This window comes from Heterocephalus glaber, unplaced genomic scaffold, assembly GCF_053883595.1.
Source record: "Heterocephalus glaber isolate CG9 unplaced genomic scaffold, H.glaber_assembly_v1.0 deba00000347, whole genome shotgun sequence".
In the NCBI taxonomy this organism is placed as follows: Eukaryota; Metazoa; Chordata; class Mammalia; order Rodentia; family Bathyergidae; genus Heterocephalus; species Heterocephalus glaber.
Genome location: NW_028258143.1, coordinates 48,601,114 through 48,628,769, shown reverse-complemented (window position 1 = coordinate 48,628,769; position 27,656 = coordinate 48,601,114). Strand labels below are relative to the sequence as shown.

Genomic DNA, 27,656 nt, shown 5'->3' with positions numbered 1-27,656 from the left:
AGCAGCATCACAGCAAACACTTTAAAACCTGCAATGAAATTAGACCTTTACCCACAAAAAGCGAGACAGAAATTCAACCTAAATCTAACTAGTTTCGCTATCTGCTAAAACCAAACAATCCATTGTTCATAAGATAATAATAGGACCCAGAATTTACACAGCATACCATACACAATGTCCAGGATACAATCCAAATTCATTCCACATACAAAGAACTAGTAACAAAGCACAACCAGTTCTAATAAAAAAAGACGATCAGGTTCCAACCCTGAGATAATGGAATGAATGGAAAAACAGAAGTTCTCAAAAGAGAAACAAACTAGAGAAGAACTGTGTGGGCATTATAGAAATAGAAAATATCTGAAATTAAAATTCTTTGGATGGCTCAATAAAATAAAACAGAAGTGACAGAGAAAAGAGAGAATGAACTTGAAGAATCCATAAAATTAACCCAAATGAAGAACAAACAGAAAGAAAAGAAAACAAATGAGCAGAGTCTCAGGGACATACAGGAGAACAGCAAAAGCTCTGGTATTTATTTACTGGAGAGTATTTTTGTTTTTTGAAGAGAACAAAAAGAAAAAAAACTGGCAAAACTATTTGAAAAAATAATTGCTGAAAATTTCCCAATTATTAAAAAATCCAAAGTCCAAGCTTATAAACTCCAAAGAGAATGACTTCAAAGAAAATCACACCTAGACACATCATAACCAACTGCTTAAAAGCAAAGATAAAGTATTTATGACAGCTAAAGAAAAATTATACATTATACACAGGGAAGGATGATTTGAATTACTTCAGATTTCTCCTCTCAAACCAGAAGAGGTCAGAAAGCATTGGGAAAACATCTTTAATATACTGAAGAAAAATACTACCTACCAACAAATCTAAATCCATCAATAATATACTCAAGAAAGAAAGCTTTAAAAATGACATCTTTAGATGCAAAGACAGCTAAAAAAAATTTGTTTTCACCAGACTTTAAAAGAAATGTTAATGGGAATATTTCAGACTTAGGTAAATGTCACTGGAAAGAAACTGGTCTACTCACAATTTTAAAAAAACAATAGAAAGAGTAAATACCCAGGTAAATATAAAAAGCTATTTTTCCTCTAATTTCTTTAAAACATACATGATTGTTGAAAGCAAAAATTACAACATTAATGGATTATCAATATATATAGAAGTAACATATCATGATTATCACATACAGCTAAGTGAAGAAAGATAAAGGAGTTTCTATGTTTGGAAGGTCCTGCATTTTACTTGAAGTCGGTATGGGCATATTGTAATTCCTAGAGCATTCATACACACATACAGAAAAAATATTTTCAAAGAGAGCAAAAAAAACCAACAGATAAGTTAAAATGAAATACTAAAAAGATTTAAATAAGTAAGACAGAAAGGAGAAAAAAGGAACAAGTAACAGTAACAAAACAAAATGGCATATATATATATATATATATCCAACATAACAATCATTATATTAAATGTAAATGATCTAAACACATTCATTCTTGAGATCTGACAGTTTGTCAGAATTTTTTAAAATAACAAGAACAAAGTGTATACCATAATAAGAAATCTATTTTAAATATAAAGGCCTTGATATATTAAAAGTACAGGAATTTTTTAGAGGATATCACATATGTAATAATGAGAAGAAAGCTAGAATGGCTATAATAATTTCAATCAATCTCTGATGTGCCTCTCCCAATTTTTAATTCCTCTATATTAATATATTTACTTATAGTGGCTATATATATAACTACTTATAGTGGCTACATATTCTTCATTACTCGTGATATCATTTTTGAAGAATTAAGCTGTATTCATCAATGATTTACAAACACATCAGTATACTGCTTCCCTTTATGAATTTACCATCTAAAACAGACATTAACTCAACAGTTTACTTTTTTTTTAATCTATAGCAAATAGATTTAAAGTACAAAATGTTTGGGGAAGGTGTTAAGTTGAATATGTCAAGAGAAGATTTTATAGGCTTTAGGGATGGCACAGGATTCTCAATAAAAGTTCTCACAACTTAGGTGGTTTAGAGAAGTTACAACTTAGGTGGTGCTAGAGAAGAAATAATTCAAAAAAGCAGCCTGAGAATAAAATATTTTCAAAAGTATCTCAGTGCAAATTTTGAGTAAGCATACCTAAAGCAGATAGTCTACACAGTATACAGATAGATAAGCCTCTTTCAACTTTATTAGATTTATGAAGATTAGCAGCAGTATGAAATGCATCAGGCCTATCACTGCATCTTACATCATAATAATGAAGATAATGGTTTGAGATTTGCACCTATCAATGCTTTGACCTAAAAGTTCTCTCTGTGAAATTATAGCTTTGCCAATACTCTGCCAGTGAGCCAAGTCTTTTTTTTTTTTAAGATGAGAGAGAGAGAAGATTTTTTTAAAGAGGGTAAAAAGTTCTGCAAAGAAAATTCATCAGTTGTCTAAAACACATAGATCACAGGGTCTTCGGTACAATGTTTACAGGAATACACTAATTAAAACAGGGAGATGACTTGTGTTTTAAGAGAGAAAGGAACTGAACCCAGGTGTACATGGAGACCATCACTGGCTTTCCGGCCTCATGTTTTAACATGTATCTTGTGACTCGAGTTTTTAAGAAAACAATACTACTCTGCTGTAAAGAGTATTATCTCTATTTTACAAATGAGGCAACATACAGAAAAAGTGCTTTATCAATATAGACATCCCTCACTTTTAGGATGCAGTTCATTCCTGGAAACCACACAAAAATAATAATAATAATAATAATAATAATAATAATAATAATAATAAATTGGATTCCATAAAGTACTAAACTCATTTACTAGAATTGGTTTGACTTTAGCAATGAAAAATAATGATAAATAAGTAGATAAAGAGAAGGGGAAGTGAAATATTGCTCATTCCTTTCAATGTAACCAAGGAAATGTTTCAAGGAGTGAAGCTAACTATGCAAACAGGCAGGGACCATGAGGAGCCAAGGACATAAATATGACTTGTAGTATAAGCAGGATCAAGAAGAGAAGAGACCCAAAAAAACTGCTACATAATTGCAAGTTGGCAAAAGTGTCTAGGAATAGACAACAGAACCCCACACAGATACAGTTAATGAATCTTTTAGTGCAGAGGAGTACCAAGGACTGAACCCAGGGTCCTTGCACTGGGCTATATTCCCAACCCTTATTTATTTTTTATTTTGTGACTAGGTCTCCCAAGGCACTAAGGGGGGGAGGGGGGGCTCAAGCTTGCGATCCTGCTGCGCAGTCTCCCACAATGCCAAGGATTTACTAGGCATGCACTATCATACCCAGCTAACTTTTGACAAAAGAACAAAGGTCATTCAAATAAGAAAGGTTAGTCTTTCAACAAATGGTTCTGGAATAATTAGATATCCATGTGCAATAGAGACTAATTTAGGCATATTTAATAAAAATTAACACAAAACTGTTCATAGACCTAAATGTAAATTGCAAAAACTATACAACTCCTAGAAGATAACAAAGGTAAAATTCCAGATTATCTTGGGTTTGGTGGTGACTTTTTTTATACCATGCTTTTTACATACTAAAAGCATAATGTATGAGAGAAAAATGGATAAATTGGTCCTGTTAAAATTAAAAAACTCTGCTCTGCAAAAGACATGGTTAAGGCCAGGGATTTAGCTTAGTGGTTCCGCCACTGCCTCACAAGTGCAAGGTCCCGAGTTCGATTCCCACTACCAAAAAAAAAAACATGGTGAAGAAAATGAAAGGACACCAGCACTATGGTGTATGCCTGTTAATTCCAGCTACTCAAAAGGCTGAAGCAGGAGGATCAATGCTCAAGGACAGTCTGGGAAAATTAGCAAGGCCCTGTCTCAAAAATAAAACATATATAGCTGGCCATGGTGGCTCACAACTGTAATCCCAGCATTTGGAAGGCTGAGGCAGGAGGATCTTCCTGAGCTTGAGGCCATCCTGGACTACACAGTGAGTTCAAGGGCAGCCTGAACTACATAGGGAGATCTGTCTAAAAAAAACAAAACAAAACAAAAATAAAAATACTGAAAGTACACAGCTCCCAGTGCAGAGGAGGCTTCCAGGTCGGCATGCCCCAGCTCCCAGCGCACAGGAGGCTTCCATGCCGACCTACCACCACTCCAGGCACAGAGGAGGTGAGCCGCCAGGGCACCAGCAGCACCCCTGCCCCAGCTGAAATGAGAAGACATGTAAACAAGCCTCAGAACCAGATTTTGAGATCACCTACAGCAACCCTAAAGGGAAATGAGATGGAACACGCTGATACTCAACCACCTGGACTCCCTGAACTGGCAACAAAAGAGGATCTGGAAAAAATGAAATCAGAACTACTTTCTCACATAACAGCAGAGATTGTGCAAGACATGACTAATAAATCTAGAGAGGACACAGATAAAAAAAAATAGAGGAGCTGAGGAGCAGGATGGAATCCCAACATGGGAAACAAATGGAATCCATAAAGAGATGCAAAAAGATTTCCAGATGAAAAATTCCATTGAAAGTCTATGCAACAGAATGAGCCAATGTGAAGACAGAATTTCTGATATAGAAGATAAGATTGCAAGTAGTGACCAGGAAAAGAAAAATTTCTTGAAAATTGTAAGGGACCACAAGAAATCAATCCAGCATCTGCTAGACAATGCAAAGAAGAATAACATAAGATTGACTGGAGTCAATGAAGAAACAGGATAGAGTGCAGATGACATTTTAAAAAACTGTTCACAGAAGTGATAGCAGAAAACTTCCCAAGCAGGGGAAAAGATCTTGACATACAGATAAGTGAGGCATATAGGACTCGTAACTAGCCTTGATCAAAAAAAATCTACACATAGGCATATAACTGTTAAGATTCCAGAAACCCAACAGAAGAACAGAATTCTACAAGCAGTGAGAGAAAAGAAACAAATCATATACAAAGGAAATCCCATCAGAATCACAGCATTCTTCTCAATGCAAACCTTCAAGGCAAGAAGAGCTTGGAGTGATGTATTTCAAGCCCTAAAGGAAAACAACCTCCAACCCAGATTGATGTACCCTGAAAAACTATCTTTCAAAATTGATGGTGAAATGAGATACCTTTATTACAAAGAGCACCTTAGGAACTTCATGAATAACCAAATCAGCACTCCAAAATATTTTAGACAAAATCCTAGGAAAAGACAACGAGAAACACAGCCCCAAGAAGCCCAGAAGAATGAATCCATCAGGCATGACAAGAAATTAAAAGCAAAGGAGGAGAATCCAACAAAAAGAAAAAGTCATGACAATGATAACTCAATATGTATCAGTTATAACCATCAATGTTTTTTTGTTTGTTTTTTTTTAATGGTACATACAACTTTGTATTGGCCTCATGTAAAGATTATTCCATTAAACCAACATGGGTAATTTCTTTCTGATTATTAAATGTCTATCATAAACAAAATACATTCTCAAAGTTCTGTAGAGATTTAAGTAATTGGGCAAAGACTTAGTTTGGAAACACCTTTTTTTTTTTTTTTGCGGTACCGGGGATCAAACTCAGTACCTAGTGCTTGTCAGGCAGTCACGGTGCCACTGAGCCACATCCCCGGTGGAAACACCTTTCAAAGAAAAAGATGAGTTTCATTTTGCAAAGAAATATGCTAATAGAACTATATTTCCATTGAAAAATACAACTATAGTTTCACTCCACTTACTTTTTAAGCTATCAAATTTTCTCATTTATGCCAACTTTCTGTGTCTTTCTACTTAAAAGTACCCTTTGGGAACAAATTAAAAGCCTTCTTTAGTCTGTTGACAAACTCTTGAGAATGCTCAGAAATGTCTAGATAACCAGTATGTTTTCTCCTGAGAACAAACCTCATAACCTCTTCCCAATTACCTGTGTTTTTCAGACATAACAAAATATGCATCATTTGATCTAAGGTAAGATTTTTTTTCTTAAATTCTTTTATTGGTACATTATAGGTATACAACACAATTACATTTCTCATTGGGAACTTGTACCTTTACATGATGCATCTTGGTTCTTATTTTTTCCCCATTCCTAGCCCTCCCTTCACTCCCTCCACCCTTCCCTATTTACAAAGACTTTATTTCCATTTTTTCCATTTCTCATCATTTTTCCTTTTCCTTCTTTCCGATCTAAGCTAAGATTTTTGTTACCAGTGTTCCATTGTAAATATTTATCTAATGGAAGGTATTCTGTTGTCAGGTTTAGTCGTTTTGCTTTGGCTAGGGAGATATCTGGCTGCATACTTTTATCAGCAAATGACCCAACAATATAAATTTTGTCATGCTTATAAGTAGTCATAACATTGGGAGAATCTGCAGTTAAATATATGGTATTGTCCTTTGGAAATAAATCTACGTATGACTTTTCTGTTGCTGTTAAAAGCAATTTGTCCCATTTCTCCCCATACCTTTTAACTAACTCTCTATGGAAAGCTCTATCTGGTTTAAGGTTGCAGAAGTAAATATGAAGAGGGTCAACATCTCTTCTGTTGCATCCTTCACTTTCTAAAAGTTGACAAACAGTATTATTCAGTTCCTCTGGTTTCATATAATTATCATAAGCCATATCAAAAACCAAACGTTGTCCAAACTGCATAGCCTGGGACCCTTCCAACTTATGGCAATACTCTCCTTTATGTCCCAAAGTCTAAGAAATAGAAAGTTTTTCTGTTTATCTTCCTCAGTGGTTTCTAAGAGCTTCGCCTTTTTTGCTTCTTCCTTTGCTGCTGCTTTCATTTCCTTTTTGTTTTGCTTGGCTCTCTTCAGATTTTCTTTAATATACAAAAATTTTAAGTATTTTTTTTTTATGTCTTAGAGGCACATACTATGATGTTCTTGAGCTCTTCTTCAGTGATGTGTTCTGGTACATTTTTCCCAAGCAATCTCCACATCTCAATTAATTCTCTAGCAGCAACTAGTGTATCTTTATCCTTGTTACTTGGGACTGTGAAAACAGCTTCTTCTTGCACACCAGTTTTCATTGTAGATTTCCACCCATCCAATTCTAGTTGTGCAGGAGTGGATGCACTATCCTTATCAGGATAAGACACAGCTGGTATTTTAGAAGACATATGTCTCTGCAGAATTGTTGAATATAAATTCCTTCTCTTCCTAGGAAGGGTAAATGGCATCAAACACCTGGCATGTGGTCTTAAGAAAGCAACACTAACATTCATTTTGATGAAAATAGACATGTTAAAAAAGAAAAAACCCACAGGAGCAAAGCAACAGCAACTACTGCAGGCTCAAGGTGCAGGGACTCCAGTGGCTGACGATTTGAGTGAAACGCCGCTCAGAACCACGCGTTACAGCTGACGCGTGGCTCACTTCCCAGTTTTCACAGCACCATAACCATCAATGGTCTCAACTCACCAATCAAAAGAAACAGACTGGCAGAATGGGTCAAGAAGCAAGATCCAACAATATGCTGCATAAAACAAACACACTTAATTAAAAAAAAAACCTGACAGACTGAAAGTTAAAGGGTGGAAAATGGTACTCCATGAAACAGGAACCCAAAAAAAAGCAGGAGTAGCTACCTTCTTGGCAGACTAAGTGGATTTCAAACTAACACTGATTAAGAGAAACAAAGAAGGACACTACATCCTTGTAAAGGGAACCATCCAACGGGAAGAGATGACAATCATAAATACCTATGCACCAAACACTAGTGCACCCAACTATATAAAACAAATACTAATGGTAATGAAAACTCATATAAGTATTAATACAATAGTAGTGGGGGACCTCAATACCCCATTGTCACAAATAGATAGATCAACTAGACAAAAAACAAGCAACAAAATACTAGAACTCAATCAAACTCTTGAACAAATGAACTTAACAGATGTTTACACAGTGTTCCACCCCACAAAATCAGAATACCCATTCTTTTCAGCTGCACATGTTCTCCAAAACAGAACACATACTCGCTCATAGAACATATTTAGGTAAGTGCAAAGGAACTGAAGTTATCCCCTGTATATTATCAGACCATAGTGCAATGAAATTGGAGATCCATAGCAAAAGAAACCACAAAAATTTTGTAAACACATGGAAATTGAACAACACACTTCTAAATAACCAATGGGTCACAGAGGAAATTAAAGAAGAAAACAGACAGTTCCTTCAATTAAATGACAATGACAATACAATGTATGGGAATCTATGTGACACAATGAAAGCAATCTTATGAGGCAAATTCAAAGCAGTGAATACTCATATTAGGAAAACACAGTGACCCCAATTAAAGAACCTGATGCTGAACATCAAGCTTCTAGAAAAAGAAGAGCAGGACAAATCCAAAGTTGATACAAGGGAGGAAATTATAAAGATCAGGGGAGAAATCAATGGAATGGAAACTAAGAGAACAGTACAAAAAAACCAATGAAGCCAAGAGTTGGTTCTTCAAAAGAATCAACAAAATTGACAAACCCTTAGCCAATCTTGTCAGAAAAAGGAAAGAAAAGGCCCAAATCCATGCAATTAGGAATGAAAAGGGTGAAATTACAACAGACCCAGCAGAAATCCAGAGGATCATCAATACCTACTTCCAGAACCTATACGCCAATAAGATGGAAAACACAGAAGAAATGGACAGATTCCTAGACACATATGAATTACCAAAGTTGAACGAAGAAGACCTAAAAATTCTAAACAACCCAATATCAACCAATGAAATTGAAAATGTAATTAAAAACTTATCAACTAAGAAAAGCCCAGGTCCTGATGGCTTCACCGCTGAATTCTACAAACATTTAGAGAGGAACTACTGGCACTACTGTTTAAACTCTTCAATGAAATTGAAAGGGAAGCAATACTCCCAAATTCATTCCTGGAAGCAAGCAGCACCTTGATCCCCAAAGCAGAGAAAGACACAACCGGAAAAGAGAACTACAGGCCAATCTCACTAATGAACATAAATGCAAAAATCCTTAATAAGATACTGGCAAATAGAATCCAGAAGATCATCAAGAAGATCGTACACCCTGACCAAGTGGGACTCATCCCAGGGATTCAGGGATGGTTCAACATTTGCAAATCAATCAATGTAATACACTATATCAATAGAGCCAAGGACAAAAACCATATGATCATCTCAATAGATGCAGAAAAAGCATTTGACAAAATCCAACATACATTTTGTGATAAAAAACCCTATAAAACATCAGAATAGACAGTCTCTACCTCAATCTGATAAAAGCCATCTATGAAAAACCAACAGCCAATATCATACTAAATGGTCAAAAACTGAAATCCTTCACACTAAAATCAGGAACAAGACAAGAATGTCCACCATCACCACTCCTGTTCAATATAGTTCTGGAAACATTAGCCATGGCAATTAGACAAGAGGAAGAAATAAAAGGAATAAAGATAGGAAATGAAGAAGTCAAATTGTCATTATTTGCAGATGACATGATACTCTATATAGAAGACCCCAAGAACCAAAAGTCTTTTAAACTTAATAACCAAATTCAGTAAAGTAGCTTGATACAAGGTCAACACACAAAAATCAATAGCTCTCCTCTACATGAATGACAGACTCACTGAGAGAGAAATAGGGCAAACAATTCCTTTCACAATAGCATCCAAAAAACTGAAATGCCTAGGAATCAACCTAACGAAAGAAATCAAAGACCTCTTCTCTGAAAACTATAGCACTCTGAAAAGTGAGATTGAAGATGATATCAGAAAATGGAAAGACATCCGCTGCTCCTGGGTAGGAAGGATCAACATAATGAAAATGGCTATACTTCCAAAATTGCTATATAGATTCAATGCAATCCCAATTGAAATCCCAGCAGCATACTTCGTAGACCTTGAGAAAACAATCCAAAAATTCATTTGGAACAAGAAGAGACCCAGAATAGCAAAAGCAATTGTAAGTAACAGAGACATGCCAGGGGGTATTACAACCCCCAACTTGAAACTATACTACAAAACTACTGTGATAAAAACAGCATGGTACTGGCAAAGAAACAGACCTGAAGACCAGTGGAACAGATTAGAAGATGCAAAAACAACTCCAGACACACTCAGCCACCTCATCTTTGACAAAGGAGCCAAACCCCCTCACTGGAGGAAAGATAGTCTCTTTAATAAATGGTGCTAGAGAAATTGGGTTTCAACTTGCCAAAGACTAAAACTAGACCTATATCTCTCACCATGCACTAATCTAAAATTGAAATGGATTAAAGATCTAAATATAAAAACAGAAATGCTGAACCGGCTGGAACAGAGATTAGGTAGAACTCTTGAAGACACTAGTGTAAGAAAAGACTTTATGAACAAAACTTCAGTTGCCCGTGAACTAGCACAAACAATCAACAAGTGGGATCTCTTTTTACTAAAAAGTTTCTGCACAGCAAGCAAAACTACCAGCAGTGTGAAGAGACAACCCACAATGTGGGAAAAAATTTTCACCAGTGGTCCCTCAGATGAAGGTCTACTATCTCAAATCCATAAAGAACTTAAAAGAATCAGACCTCCCAAATTTAAAGACCCAATCCAAAAATGGGCATCTGAAATGAACAGACATTTCTCACACAAAGAAGTACACATGGCATATAAACATATGAAAAAATGTTCAACATCACTGGTCATTCGAGAGATGCAAATGAAAACAATGCTGAGATTCCACTTCACTCCAGAAAGAATGGCTCCTATCAAGAAATGAACAAATAACAAATGCTGGCAGGGCTGTGGGGAAAGAGGAACACTGCTCCACTGCTGGTGGGAGTGTCAACTGGTGCAACCACTGTGGAAATCAGTATGGAGATGCCTCAAAGAACCAGCACTGGAAGTCCCATTTGACCCAGCTATTCCCCTGCTGGGTATCTTCCCAAAAGAATTAAAAGAATCATACCACAGTGATATATGTGCACCCATGTTCATAGCAGCACAGTTTGTAATAGCTAAAACTTGGAAACAGCCCAAATGCCCATCAATTGGAGACTGGATAAAGAAAATGTGGGTTTTTTTTAATAAAATGGAGTACTACTCAGCCATAAAAAATGAGAAATTAGAGACATTTATAGCTAAGTGGATGCACATTGAGGCGATATTCTTAAGTGAAATAAATAGGACACACATGTATAAACACCGAATAGTTTCTCTGGTGTGAGAAATTGAAAGTGTAAATAAGGACTAAATGTATAATAGGTCATGTGAAATAGGAAGAAAAGGGACAAAGGGGAAGGAAGTGGGAGGGCTAGGGGAAAGGATAGAAGGGAATGGGATTAATATGAGAAAATGGAAAAATAGGAACAAAAATCTTTGTAAATAGGGAGGAATGGAGGGGTTGAAGGGAGGGCTGGGCAAGGGTGAAAAATAAGAACCAAGAGAGATTATGTAAAGGTGCAAATTTCCAATGATGAATGTCATTATACTGTATACCTAAAATGTACCAATGATTAGAATGAATAATCGATAATGCAAAATAAGAAGAAAAGGTCCAAAGGGGTAGGGGTAGTGGGAGGGGCAGGGGAAAGGAAAGAAGGGAAAGGAAAAATGCTGAGAAATGGAAAAAATGGAAATAAAGTCTTTGTAAATAGGGAAGGGTGGAGAGGGTGAAGGCAGGGCTAGGAATGGGGAAAAAATAAGAACCAAGATGCATTATGTAAAGGTACAATTCCCAATGAGAATCGTAATTGTGTTGTATACCTAAAATGTACCAATAAAAGAATTTAACAAAAAAGAAAATGTTTTTTTTCATAAAATGGAGTATTACTCAGCAATAAAAAAACCAGAAATTAGAGACATTTATAGCTAAGGCTATACTGTTAAATGAAATAAACAGGGCACACGTGTGTAAATACCAAAGTTTCTCTAGCATGAGAAACTGAAAGTGTAAATAAGGACTAAAAGGCATAATAGATAATGTGAAATAGGAAGAAAAGGGTCAAAGGGGAAGGGGAAGTTGGAGGGGTAGGGGAAAGGAAAGAAGGGAATGGAATTAATATGAGAAAATCTAAAAATGGAAACAAAGTCTTTGTAAATAGGGAGCAGTGGAGGGGTTGAAGGGAGGGCAGGGAATGGGGAAAAATGAGAACCAAGAGAGATTATGTAAAGATGCAAATTTCGAATGATGAATGTCATTATATTGTATACCTAAAATGTACCAATAAAAGGACATACAGTTAAAAAATAAATGCTGAAGGTGTCACTCAATGGTAGAGCACTTAAGATGCATGCATAAGGCCCTGGGTTCAAACTCCAGTAGCACCAATATTTTTTAAATAAATAAAAATAAAGCACCAAAGAAAGAAAATCTTTGCAAAACATGTATCAACTAAAGGAATGATTGATATCAAAAATATACACACATGGGCCAGGGATTTAGGTCAATGGTGCCACCACCTGCCTCACAAGTGCAAGGTCCCGAGTTCAATCCCTGGTACCAAAACAAACAAACAAACAAACAAAAAATATACGCACACAAAATAAACCCTTTGAACTCAAAAATAAAAGAACCCAACTAAAGAATGAGCAAAAGATCTCAAAAGTCACCTTGCCAAATAAAGAGATACAAATGGCAAATAAGCATAAAATAAGATGTTCAATATTATATATCATTAATAAAATGCAGACCTATAAAAATGGCTAAACTCCAAAACACTGGCAACAAAAAATGCTGGTGAGGATATGGAACACTCATCAATTGCTGCTGAGAATGCAAAATGGTACAACCAGTTTGAAAAAATCACTTTCTTATGAAAACTACACATACTCTCAGTGTATGATTCAGCGAATGTGGTCCTGGGTATTTACCCAAATGAGCTGAAAATGTATACCCATAAAAACTGCACATAACAAGTTTATTCACAGTTTCCAAAACTTGGAACCAACCAACCAAAATATCCTTCAATGGGTTTACGGATAAACTGTGGAAGGACTGTATCATGCAATATTACTCAGCCAATAAAAATGAACTATCAGGGCCAGGGATTTAGCTCAGTGGTTCCACCACCTGCCTCACAAGCGGAATGTCCCGAGTTCGAAACCCAGTACCAAAAATTAAATAAATAAAAATGAACTGAACTATCAATGAAAACACATGGAAGAAACAAATTCTGCTAAGTGAAAGAAGCTAATCTGCAAAGCCTACACTATATATGAGTCCAATTACAATATATGACATTCTCAAAAATGAGGGTCTATGGAGACAGTCAAGAAAATCAGAGATCTCTGAGTATCAGTGGGGAAAGAAGGAGGAATGAACAGGCATGGAACAAGAGATTTTCAGGACAGTGAAACCATTCTCTGTGATAATCTGAAGGTAGAAACATATCTGTATACTTTTGTCAAAACTCACAGGACATATAACACAAAGAGTGAACCCTAATGTCATCGATGGACTTCAGATATTAACATACACTGGTTCCTTGGTTCACGACTTTAATTCTTTCCAAGATTCTGGTTGCAAACCAAAATGGACAAGAACCGAATCAAATTTCCCTATAAGGTCAACATTGAACCCAACCACCAAATTTGATTCGGTTCTTGTCTAATTCGGTTTGCAACCAGAATCGTGGAAAGAATTAAGTTCATGAACCAAGGAACCACAATCAACGCTGGCTCATTGACTGTAACAAAAGCACAACACTAAGGCTGGGGATTTAGCTCAGTGGTGCCACCGCCTGCCTTGCAAGCGCAAGGTCCTGAGTTCGATCCCTAGTACCAAAAAAACCAAACAAACAAAAACAAAGGCACCACACTAGAAAAAGGTGGAAATTGAGGGGCTGATTAGAAGCTCATACTTCCCATTCATTTTCCTATAAACCTGGAACAGTTGAAATGGAAGGTCACCTAGTAAGAACCTGTGTGTATCATCTGTACACATTCTTCTTTCATTAACTTCCAATATGTCTACTTATTCATTTGTTTATTTTCATAAAGATCCATCCTAATCCACAATGAGAAGAATGTGAAGCATTACTTGAGCCCCAAAGATTTATCTGTGGAAACAGCCCTCTTCCTATCCCCTTAAAAACAGATCCAAGGCAGCCTGCACTGACTCTTCACGTAGCCAGAAATACCAACATATCAGGGCTTTGGGGTTAAGGGTGAAAAGGCAGTAAGGTTCCAGTTCTTGTCCGAATTTTTAAAAAAATTCAAACATACTTACCTTGAAAAATAGGTAAGTATAAATCCCCACCACCACCCAAACACCACAAAGAAGTAGTTAAGAATTTCTAGCTGTTAAAGAGAAAAGGAGGCATGCTCAGTTCAGGAAGATATAAGATTATGGGTCTACAAAGGTGCTATCACCTTACTACTGTGGCTACAGTGGACAGTTGCTTTTTTGCCTGCTTCTCAAGGTTTGTAAAGAGCCTGGTACTGAAACAACAGCCCTTTTGTTGCTAAATGGCATGTCTCCTGATTATGCTTTTAACAAGGAAGGCCTAGCTTTTAGCTTTGAACTTAGCAGTACAATATTTTGAATACATAGGGATATGTATATCTCTCTACCCACCCCCCTTCTTTGAGACAGTCTCATTATACAATCTAGGCTAGCCTTGAACTTGCAATTCTCTTGCCTCAACCTCCCTAATGCTAGGGTCACAGGTGTGTGCCACCACACCCGGCTCATTCAGAGATGTTCTACAGCAGTGATTTTCAAAGTGTGGTTCGTTCACCACCACCAGCAAGAGTACTGACTGTTGCCAGGGACCTTGACAAAAATGCAGCTTCATCCAGATCTACAGAACCATAAGTCCTGCGGATGGGGCCAGCCCTTTGTTCTAATGAACCTGCCAGATGACTGGAATCGTAGTGAAGTTAGAGAGCCAATGTTCCAGATGATGATAAATAGGAAAACGGGTCTTACCTTCCTTTCTCAAAATCAGCTGCACCTCACTATTTAAGTAAATTCAGGTTCCAGGGAGCTCCAATCAGCCTTCTTGTTCTTAGGACAGCTGCTTCAGTACCTCATTTCTGATCCTGCCTCCCTCCCATGCAAGAGAAATACCTTCAAATGTTCCCATAAGATGGGAGAAAGACTCATGTTCAGTGCTAACTCCAAATCAAATCTTTCTTATGGGGGAGAAAAAAATCAAAGGCTCACTCTCAAAAAGGCTGTCCGTCCCTCATTCTCCCATTTTCCATAGGAGGAAGCTGGCTTTTGAGAAATCAGCATGTAGTACGCAGTCCCAGATCAGCGAGCAGCAGCCAGTCTTCACTCCAAGCACAGGACTCCACGTGGTCTTCATAAAAGAAGCATTAGCTATGTGCTCTTGGATTGATTACTGTGTTTCTATAAGCCAAATATCCACATCTATAAAACAGAAGTAAAAGTAGCAGTACCTACTTCACAGAGTTTACGTGAGGATTAAATGAGATAGTCCACATAAGACTCTACGAATGGTACCAGGCATGGTGTACAACTGCAATAAATGTTAGCCACAATCACTGCTGCTAACCTCATCACCACTCCAGCTACTACACCACCACTGCTGTTAGAAAAAATCCAATGAACAGCCAGTCTTTTAGCTTATTCCTGTTTTCTTTTACTTCTGCCTTCACATTTTGTATACTTGCAGACCATCACATGTTGAATATTTACGCAACACACATAATCCTATCATCTATTGGGCTATGATGGAGTTCACAAGAGATTAAACCATAAAAAAACAAACTTCTTAAAATACGGGTATTTTACTACTAGCTATTCCAATCATCCAACATTTTATTTTTAGTCTAAAGATTAGCTCTTATGCCTGGACATGGTGTGGCACACGCCTGTTATCCCAGCCCTCTGGGAGGCTGAGGCAAGAGGATCGTGAGTTCCAGACCAGCCTAGGCAATTTAGTGATTTAGCGAGACCTTGTGTCAAAATAAGAAATAAAAGGGGCTAACTATGCAGATCAGTGCAAAGGCCCTCGGTTCAGTCCCTCATACTACAAAAGAGACAGAGACAGAGACAGAGAGGCGAGAAAGAAGAGAGAGGGATTAGAGGGATTAGCTCTTACAAAGATAAGCCAGATAATTACATCAAATGTACAGCCTTCATTTGGAGAGCTTCCTGAAATTTAAGAAAAACAAAAGGCTCAAAAGAAAAGCTGGAAATTGAAAAGCTGCCTTCAGCCTCTTGACACTACATTGATCAAAGATAGTCTGAGTTCCCAGTTGCATATAAATGAGAAACAACTCGTCTCCGAGCAAATCCTTCCAGATACATGCCTGACTGCAACTCTCTGAAATTGACAGAGCTGAAATCATATTTTGCATGAATTATGTACTACGGCAGAACAGAAGGAAGACCACTCAGAATGTGACTCACTGTATGCGAAGCTAAAAGCACAACTTGTACAGTGCATTTCCTAGGAGGCCAACATTCCTGAACTATGCGAGAGGTATCTGGAGGGGGTTGCTTAGCTTCTCTGGGCGCAGCAGCAAAACCCACAGGGGTTAATGACTCTGACAACTGCACAAGCTCCTTCACTTGTCTTTGTGGGTGGCTCCTGTCTCAATGATTTCCAAGTCCATTGATCTAATCCACCATGACTGATTATTTAAATCCACTGAGCAAATGAGAAATTAACATTCACTTAATTCATTTCAATTAAACCAAGATAAATTCAACAAAAGCTCTTTTCATTTCAAATTAGGGTCCACCAACCACCATCACTCAATATTCTCTAAGTCTAAACTTAAAACCTCATTTAACTTTTCTCATGTGACACTATGATTAAAGTCTGAATGCTATGATGTACTGCACTACTTCTACTCCAACTGTGAATTCTACGAATCAACATTATTCATGTTTATGGGACTGCTGGCTGAGGCTTCTCACTCATCCATTTTGTACTGCTATCATGAAATAGCCGAGGCTGGTTAACTTAGGAAAAGAAAAGTTTTGTTTGGGGTGACAGTTCTGGTCCAAAGTCAAGGGCCCACACCTGCAGATGGCTTTGCAAAGTGCCAAGACGGGGCAGGACGCCACATGGCAGCGATGGAATGCACACGCACACAGCTCTTCTGGTCTCTCCCTCTTCTTACAAAGCCCAGCATGCAGTCACAATCACAGGCACTCCACTTGGACAGCCTTTCCTGATCTCAGTCACCTCCCAAGGCCCTGTCTCTAAACATCATATTCAGATAATATCTCCACCCTCTTACTACCTCATAATGGAGATTAACTTTCAACATAGAAATCCTTGGATTTATAACCAGAGCGGCCTCCATCACAGAATTTTTGAGGGTATTCTGAGCAACGTTTTTAAAGATTCCTGCACACTTATTCAAAAACTCCACCTAAACTTACACTGTTGCTTTCTAGAGGGAAATAATTTCTAAACAGAAACTACTGCTAAATCAAGTATATTCATGTTGGTATTATTTCAAATTCATCAGGACCCTAAAAGATGTTTGTATTTACATATGAATGGCTTATTAGCTCAGTAAGTAAATCTATGTTTGAGGAAAATGACTGGTCTTTAGCTTAGCCATGACTTCAATGTTATTCCTACTTAACTTATATAACAAGTTAAGCATTTTTTTTCCTTTACTAAAGTCAAGACCAAAATTAATTTATAGAATTATGAGGCAGAGCTACAGGACTTGGAGAGCTTCTGTTTTTCCATTTCATTTTGTTTTGTTTTGCTTTCATTTTTGCAACACTGGGGATTGAACTCAGGGTCTCATACATGCCAAGCAACTACTATATAACTAAGGTATATACCAGCATTTTTATTTTATTTTGAGACAGGGTCTCACTAAGTTCCCCAGGCTAGCTTCAAACTTTAAATCCTCCTGCCTCAGCCTCCCAAATTACTGAGATTACAAGCACATGTCACCAGGGCCCACTGAGCTTTATGACATTCTAAAGGCCAGCTTCAGACCAAGAGCTAATGGAGATGGATCAGGAATTATCCAGAAAAGACTTTATCACTCCATTCAATGTTTACACCTAGAGACCCCAATCAACTACAGCTGGTACAACTCAACCAGGAAATCTAAACCCTCATAGACAAAAAAGTCACTCCTTTGAAAAGTCAGTTTGCCACTCATACCTTGGTACCGTCCCTCTTTCAAACTAGAAGCTCCTCGATGATTCCCAGGGCAGGTACTTTCCTGGAGTCCAGTCCAGACTGGTGCTGGAGTGATGTTTCATTCCCATGTGCTTTTTGCTACACAACACGAGTAAGCCCAGATCTCTAAGCACTGGTTTTTGACCACAGCATTCTACCCAAGACTTCTTTTCCTGACTTACATCTCCAACAGACTCTGGCTTGTCTAGGGGTCCGACATTTCACTTCTATCCTGATTTGGGTGAATGCCTGCACTGTCAAGCATGACTTTCCACAGGCCTCACTTCTCACCCTAAATTTAGTGGCCCACAGCCCAGTATCACACAGTGGAAGCTGTGCTTATGAGTCAGAGGAGAGTATCTGGCTCTGAATAAACTCAGAAAGAACAAAAGCTCAAAGTGTTTCTGTTTCTCCAAGTTCACGTATCCCTTATCCTACATAAACATCAGTTCTCAAGCACAAGGGTGGCTTCGGATATGCACCGAAGCAAATATAATCATAAAAGATAAAGACGCTTACCTCTTTCTGTTCTTAGCTCTGCCACTAAGGTCACATCACTGTATGATCTTGGGTGATTTATTAAACCTCTAGACCTGTTTCCTCGCCTACAAAATTAAAGGATTTTGTAATTTTAAAGTTTTCCTCCAGCTATGAAATTCTGTTACCGCATCCTGCAACAGTAATTGCCAAATGAATTCCCAGATACGTTTAAAGGCTTAAGATATTATCTACTATTATTTATTACAGTTCTTCCTCCCATCCATTAGCATGGGCAAGGCAAGGCCATCATGGAAGCTTCCCTACAAATTTCCACTCTTGGAAATAGCACATCTGATGAACAATTTACTGTTCCTCTTAACAAAAGCATTCTCAAAGACTCATACATACCAACTTCCCACGAGTTAAGAGACGAAGAACCCGTTTGTTGTGTACCTACTACAGTCAGGGTCTCAGAGAAGTACCTGACTGCATTACCTCTGATCCTTGCTCTCTGAAAGGTAACATCCTCCCCACTTCACAGCATCAGAGAGGTTCTCTAACCTGCCCAGCATTGCAGCTCTAAGTGGTGAGGGCAGGATTCAAATGCAAGAGCTGCACTTTGAGTTGGCCCACTCGTAAGGTCAGAGGAGGGCATTTAACATCTCAGTTTGGGTACCAGTAACCACAGCAGTCTACACAGTATGCATGCAGTAAAACTTGTATTAACAACAGCTCTTCCCGAAAGATCAGAATGGATTCTCCGAGAAATGGCTTCAACTTTGTCATATGTGAAGAAAGAAAATAAAGTCTGTAATTTTTTTTAAATTACACAATACACACACAAGCACATCTGCTTAGTATTTCTAAAACTCCAGTGAGAAATAAAAACATGTTAATGACCCTATCATTTTGGATAAGGACACAAAATGTAATGAATAAAAATGAAGATTAAAATAAATGGGAAATATGAAAACTGTCTTAATTCAGTTTTTAAAAATTAACCGTAGTTATCACTATCACATAAGAGATAATATAAAGTAATTAAAATAGTCAAAATACAAGGGATATGATAGAGGAAGAATTTCAAAACAAAGAAGAAAATACAGATTGTTTAATAATCATGTTAAGACAACCATATATGGCAATGGAGGGCAGAAAACTAAATGTGGAGGTGCCATTTTTGAAACCAAAATGAATGAAGTTCTCTTTTCCCACACCAAAATTAATTCAAGATGGAGCAAAGACTTAAAATATATAACCATAAAAACTGAAAGAGTTTTCACTAAACATAGAAAATAAGTGTGCTTTACTCGTGAAACCCCAAGAAAATCACTACAAAGAATAAACGAGGTAAAACTCCAAAAGAACAAAAGATGGCAACTAATAAGCGATGCGATCCCAGATTTCGGAAGATGGAAAGCAGAAAGGTGAGTGGTAAGCGATAAAGCCAAGCAAAGGGCTGAGGCACCACCCACCTGCAGCCATGGACGGCCGGCCAGACAGATGCTCACTCTGAAGAAAGAAGGGTCACCATGCAAGAAGGGTCACCATCACCTTGCAGTGATGGGGGTTGGGGTGGGGTCTGGAGTGATGCATTTCTACCAAGCTCCCTGGGGATGGGAACAGAGGCTGCTGGCCAGTGGTCCACATTAAGAAGCTGAGTAGGAGGCTTTAATGTAGAGAATGTCAGAAGCTTTGGAGAACAACAGGTACCAGCCACCTCTGGAAGTCAGAGGTCAGGGTTCAGCTGGAACCAGAGGACTGGTCCAAAGTCTAGATAAAGAACAGGAAAACCTCCAGACTAGTCCCTGAAGCCAGGTGGCTGCTCACCCAACCCTCACAGAAGAGGAATGGTTTACCCCAAAAAAGACTCAATCAGAGGATGTGGCTTTGGGGACAGGGAGGGCAGAAACCGAAACAGGAGACAACATGACAATCTGCAAACTAAACCAGATCTTCAGCTCCATGCAGCTATCACTCTTAGAGAGACGGCAGCAGCTTGGGCCCTCTTGACAAAAGCATTCTGAAAGCAGCAAGATCAGTCAGCACATAGAAAACGAAATCTTTAGGAGCTCCAGTAGCACTATCAGTTAGTGCATGGTGCTTATACAGAAAATAAAATCTTCAGCCCAGAGAAAAAATATATAATTAAAATCAAAAGATAAATTAAAAACAGACAAATATTCACAGTATGCATGAAAAATATCAAGTTTCTCTATTTTTGCCTTGAATAAACAAGAGACCACCAAAAAAGCAAAATGTCAAATAAATTACAAAAAATTAAATACAAGTGACTTTAAAATGTACAAACAAGGCTAAACTTCACTTAAATATAAAGGCAAAAATGATTCCATTTTTTCACACAGTCAATTGGCAAACATTTGAAAGTTCAATTACACTGTTAGAAATTTTCCTTGAGTTGGTGGGAATACACACAGGTACAATCCACTTAGGTAAAAATTTGGCAATACCTAGCAAAATTCAAACGACCCAGCAATTTTACATTAATAAGAATTTATCCTTATGTAATTCACATACAGGCTGAATCCTCAATGTCATGGATTTAGGAGGTGGGGCTTTGAGGAAAGTGGGAGACGAAGGGGGAACCATCACAACAAATGGACTAGTGCCCTTGGTAAGCAGAGACAGGAGAGAGATGATCCCCCACCCCCGCCCCAGCCTACCATGTTAGTGGACAGCAAGCAGATGGCCCTCTGTAAACAAAGAAGGCCCCTAGCAGCCAGCGGATCTGCCAGTGAGTGCCTTGCTCTTGGACTTAGCAGCTTCCAAAACTGTGAAAAATACAATCCACCCAGTCCGTAGCATTGTTATGACAGCCCAAGCTAAAAGGTACATAGTCAGACATGCATAGAAAAAAAATTACAAACCACCTGCAAATGGTTGTCTCTAAGAAAGGAGTTTTATTTCTCACTGTCTACCCACCTTATTTTATTGTTGGACACTTTTCACAGTGTGAATATATTGATTCTTTCTTTATCAACTACCTTCCCAAGAATTACACAGGGCCGAGTGATAACAACTGGTCAGGAGTCTAGGAAGGAGCAGAAGGAATGCAGCTGGGAGCTCCGATTCCTTTTCCTGCCTTGGCAACTGGTTAGGAGAGATGAGCTACCCTCTTTTACTACTCATTGTTTCTGCAACTGAGAAATAGGAACAATAATAATAATAAATAATAGTAATAATACAAGTTTATTTTAGTGTGCAATTTGAACCCTACAATTCCCAGTGGTGTGACCGTTTATTTAACAAATGATATCTTATATATTTAAATCCTTTCCAAATGCTTTCTGCTTACTTAGCTAACAGGAACCTAGTGGGCCCAGACTTGTAACTTAAGAGAGGAATTTTACTCCACAATAAAAAAGTCTGATTTAGAGCTCTGAGGTGGCAATGCTGCAAGACCAAGCATGACCCACAGAAGCACAAGGACAACTGCAGCAGAAGCAGGAGCCGGTAAACTTGGGAAATGTTTGTCTAATGTACATGAACCTAACAGCCTGATTTATGATCCAATGTGCTTTATGTTGATTTCCTAAAGCCAAGAAGCTGTAATGAACAACTACAAGTACCCTTGGACATACCTTCTATGAAACACCAAGCAAAACACTGCATATAATCAATCATTTTTCATTAAAGTATCTCTTTTAGCCTCATTTTCAATACATCCATTAAATTTAGTCACTGGGTCTAAATTATGATCTTCCTTTACCTTACAATTTCACCACGTTCATAAGCAATTAAGTAAGATTTCTATATTTTTGAAGCTATTCATTTCAAAAGGAAGAAAAAAAAGTGAGGCATGGCGATGTGTACCTATAATCCCAGCACTTGAGTGCCTAAGGAATGAGGATTGATAGGTCAAGGCCAGCCTAAGCTACACTGAGTTCAAGACTGGCCTGGGCTGCATAGAAAGATGCTATCTCAGGAAAACAAAAACTCCACAACACAAAATCTTTAAAAAGAAGAAAAATTCCACAATACAAAAATCCATTTTCAAAAAGTTACTTTCATTAAGCCACCCTATAATGTTTTTATTCTTAGAGGACAGAGTATGTTCAAGTACTCAGAAGTGATGGGTCATGAAAGCTACAGTGATCAAATGTTACCAATCATTAAATTCAGGTCGTATGAATACAAGTATTCCTGGCAAATACTTTTTAGATTTTCTCTGTATCTGAATGTCTTCATTAAGGTAAAAAAATTTAATATATCCCATTCAATAGGTACAAGAATATAACTCTTCCCTAAGTGGAAAAGTATGACAACATAATATCACTAGTTGTGGGGGGTAGGCAGTCAGCTGTACTGAAAAAAAAAAAACTCTTTAAGATTGAAAGCCTTCCCTTTAGTTCTAAAATCTTGGTTATGGCTGAATCTTGGTTAATTCCTTACTTGAACAATGGAAATGTCTCTACCATCAGAATAGGTTAATATAATAGGATAATTACTCTGATAATAAAATTACTAGGAAGTGCTATACAAACTAGAGACATACTTTATTTGTGATTCCTTGTGTATGATTTAATAATATACTCGTGACTTCTATTTGTCCAAAAAACCAATGACCATCTCTGTTAGCTAAGTAATGCTAAGGCAACGATTTGGAAAGGGTGTAGGTTGCAATAGATATCCCAAGGTTCCAAATTATAAACTTGAATGTATTTTGTGTGTGTGGTCCCCGGGGTTGAATTCAAGGCCTCTGCACTGCACTACATTCACAGCTCTTTTTTATTTTTCATTTTGAGACAGATTCTCTCTAAGTCACTAAGTTGCCCAGGCTGGGCTGGAACTCAAGATCCTCCTGCCTCCCAGGGTGTTGGAATTACAGGCTTGTGTCACCACAGCAAAAATATCTTTTCAAGACAGACACTACTAAATTTCCTTCTTGGCCAGAGCCCCAACCTGCTGTTCTTTGGATAAGCCATCATGTTAAAACAGCTGTTTTCTTATAGATTAGGACAGTTTGTCAACATTACATCAAATCTGCAGCAGGGAGAAATCACATGAACAAAGAGGGTTTTTTGCGGCAGCATTGAGGAGAGTAAATTGGTATAATTTTTCTTGAAAGGCACTGGAGGCATTTAAAATGTTAACTTTGCACATCCTTTGACCCAGAAATTCCACTTCTATATATTAGAGAAACACAAAGAAGACTTTAGAGAAACAAAGTTATAGCACGGTTTCCAATAGCATTTATAAAGTAGGTGAATTATGAAACACCTAGTCAGATGCTGTGCTATCACATTAAAAAGAATAAAGTAGCATTACACGCACACCAACAGTACTTGAATGTAGCATTCATATTTTAAACATTTTTTTTTAAAAACAAATTTTACATATAGTTACATGGACATATATATGTAGATAGACATGTTGAAAAGTTCTGTACGTAACTGAAACTGTATTCCACCAAGGTGGAATTTTAAGCCAAAGGCAAATTTTTATGCTCCCGTTTTTGCACACACACGTTTCCCAATGAGATACTAAACTTATATCAGGTGACTTTTTAAGTGATTTTTTTAAATGGAAGAAGAAGGGGCCAGGGATTTAGCTCAGTGGCTCTGCGGCCTGCCCCGCAAGCACAAGGACCCTTCCCATCCCCGGTATCAAAAAAAAAAAAAAAAAAATGGAAGAGGCTTTATAATTTTATATGTTCAAAATGTTTCAAATACTGATTTTTGTAGTATTACTAATCATGATAGACCCTGAGACATTTTAAAGTTCACAAATTAAAATTAAAATACTAGAAATTAACAAATAATTGCTGCTGAAATAACTGCACTGAGATTAATTGTATATTGCGCTATTACATTTCTAAGAAAACTGGAAAATTCAGTTTCCATTTAAAGTTAGCATGAAAAGTCCTTTATCTCTAACATGCATCATTTGAAAGAATATTGTTATAATATAACCCCCACAGCTATCAAAAAAGTGTCAGGAAATCTGTAGCTTAACATTGCTATGTTATACCATTTGAACTTTTTTTGGTACACATTTGCAGTACATAATGTTTACATTCGTTGTGTGGAGTTGTTACATGTACATAAAGCATCTTAATTCCTTTTTTTCATCCTCTTTCTTTCCACTCCCTCCCACTCCCTCTGTCTCTTGATCCCTTTACCATTTGAGAAAGATCTATCTTCCTACTTCCTGTTATTTACCTTTTATTTGCTTTTTCAAGACTCATATGAAAAAGAAGATACAAAATAAGGAAGAGTTTATCAATGAAATAAGATTTTTTAAAGAACATCATTCTACCTATTATGCTATGACTCCAAAAGCAACAGATTTTAACAGGCTGATTTTAAGTTACCCTCTTTGTAGAAACCAACATTTTCTGTTGATTTTGGATTAAAAAACATGGGTAGGGACCTATACATAAAAATTGTAAAACATCAAATAGAAACCAAATGGGAAAGAAATACCTATAAAAAATGTAGGAAAATGTTTTGAAGGAGTTGCAACCCACATGATTGTTCCTCAAAAACAAATAACAAAAGAAAAAGGTCAAAGAGAAGACACAGGAATTCAGAAAGTAGTTACAAAACTACAAAAAAAATGCAAACAGAGATAGCACTGCAGCAGAAGGGAAAGATTCAAAAAGATTACAAAAACGTGGAGAAACAGAAAAACATTCATGAAAACGATGACAGGCAACAAGAAAATTAATAAAAACACATAATCCTAATATTAAAATGATTACAGAAAAAATGGACATAGAAGGTAAAAGAAATCTAACACATGTATAATTGATATTCCTGAAGAGAACACATGGAATTGAAGATTAATCCAAAGACAAAATAGAAAAGTTTTCTTAAGAAAAAACTAGAAACGTTTTTAAAAGATGCACAATTTTAAAAATGCAAAACTCTACAAGTATTAAGGACATTATTTCAAAAACAAATATAGTATCTTAATGTCACAAACCAATAATGTTCAGTACCTGACTTCTGCAACCCAAAGTAGATGACAAATTTGATTTCCTTATTCCAAACTAAGAATTGTGCAATACCATCTACATTCAAGGAATAAGATCCAAAAGCATGTCAACAAACTTACACATCTATCCCCTGCTTAACATCTTTAATTGGTTTAAAAAAAAAAAAGTAAGGACACAGTATTTTTGTCCCTTTACTAATGCCTGTCTTTATAAAATACTATTAGTTAAAAAAAAAATAGATGTGAAAGAAAGTGGGTATTCTGACTGGGTTCTCACTTGCTCACATTCTTGCATCCTCTTCCCATTCAGTTCTAAGTAATTTCTTTAATTTATCAAATATGATAGTCACATACCAACCAGGTTTTTTTATGTAAGCACACACACATAGGTGCACACACAAAAGCATGCGCATGAACTTAACACAATGAGAAAAGAACAGGATGGGTTTGTAGTGGTAAGCACCAGTGCTTGCATTCTCCTCCATAGGAATCAGTGGCTGTAAGTGGAAGAGTGGATTTTGTTGGAAGGATCAGGCTTTGCATTTTCATGCTACAAATAATTTTTCCTTAATTTATAAAGATAGGTTAATACTAGTATAGAGGAAGCTCAGTAGGAGCTTAGTAGAATAGAGGAAACATGCTAGGAATGTTTTTCTTTACCTGGATTCTAAGTGGTGAAGCCATGGTATGTTCCCTTTGTTGTGATAATTCAATTCTCTATCCACTCAGGTGTACTTTTCTTTTTTTTTTTTGGTACCGGGGATCAAACTCGGGTCCTTGCACTTTCGAGGCAGGCACCGGAACCACTGAGCTAAATCCCCGGCCCGAGGTGTACTTTTCTGCATGTTTCTGTATGTATACTATTCACATCGAATAAAATAAGACCATGTGAACATTAGTTATGAAAGTGGTGATTACACATTTGAGCCCTGAGGATTACACCTAATATCTACTAGGTTACAGTAGTAACCAGGACTCCACCAAGATGGAATTTTAAGCCGAAATCACAGTTCTGTGCCCTCTCTTGTTGCACACACACACACACACACACACAGCAGGGCCAGTCAATGTCTGCACCCTTGTTTGCCCTCCCCCCACCCCTATACCGCTCCCATCCCCACATTCACCCCTTCCCCTAAGCTGCCTCCCCACAAATCTGAACACTGGGTGTCTGGACCAAAGACTGTGTTTAGCTCCACCTGCAAAGATAAATATAAGCTGTCATCAACATCTAAAATATATCATCATACACTATTTACTTTAGCAGTTCCCATTCAGAGTAGTGTTTTGACTCTTAGCTGGGCTTTTAAAATAGGGCATTAAGAAGTTTCTAGCAGCGAAGTGCATCTAATATAGAAAGGTTCTAGACAACTGAAAGGACAGAAATTCCTTAGATTTGACCCCTGAGTAAAGGATTAGATATTGGTTAGAAAATGGAATGGGGGTATGGGGAGAAAGGCCAGTTTGGTTTTGCTGTTAATATGACACTTTTGTCTCATCTTCAACTCTGAAAAAGGGGAAAACTGCTTGCCAAACACAAGAAACTGTCATTTCAAAATTGTGAAACAATAACTCAAATGTATTTCTTTTTTTTTAACCAGAAAAAGTAATCTAAAAGCATTGAGTTATCTTTGAAAACAGTAAGAACATTTGTTCCATGTTATTTATTGCATGTCTTCTATATGTTAAACATTTTTAAATTAAAGTTAGCAAAAGTTGAGCTACAAGCTCTTAGGAACTATCTTTCTAACTGGATTTTCCAAGACTCACTACTGCCCAGCAAATATGAGTGCTGGAGATCCCCTTCCCAATTCTGAGAGTCCATTTACCCCAGACCCTTTAGATGTGAAGACTGAGTGGGTCCTAAGCAATGGGGGAGGAAAGATGCAGAAACACCACCCAAACAGGAACCAGCTGTGGAAAGCAATGGTCGGCTACCGTCCCGAAGTGGGGACTAGTTGCCCTCCACCCAGTCTTCCACAGCTTGACACTGCTCCAAGTGTGGACAGCTGGGCGGTGGGGACAGGTGCTGCCTCAGCAAGCCCTGCTCCTGCTTGGAGACCCACTGCTAAAGGCTGCCTCTGAGGAGGGTGGCCTCAGAGCAGCTGGGATTTCCAGCACCTCTCTCCTTACCATCTAACACA

At 37.5% G+C, this 27,656-nt stretch overlaps 1 protein-coding gene and 1 pseudogene across 6 annotated transcripts in view; both read right to left on the bottom strand.

The window, feature by feature from the left end:
- Cers6 (ceramide synthase 6) overlaps positions 1–27,656 on the bottom strand; it is a 299,942-nt gene that overhangs the window by 260,366 nt on the left and 11,920 nt on the right. The window lies entirely within an intron of this gene.
- Positions 5,976–26,620, bottom strand: LOC147829951 (tRNA methyltransferase 10 homolog C-like; annotated as a pseudogene). Its single transcript, XR_015446878.1, has one exon. The product of XR_015446878.1 is annotated as a tRNA methyltransferase 10 homolog C-like (transcript).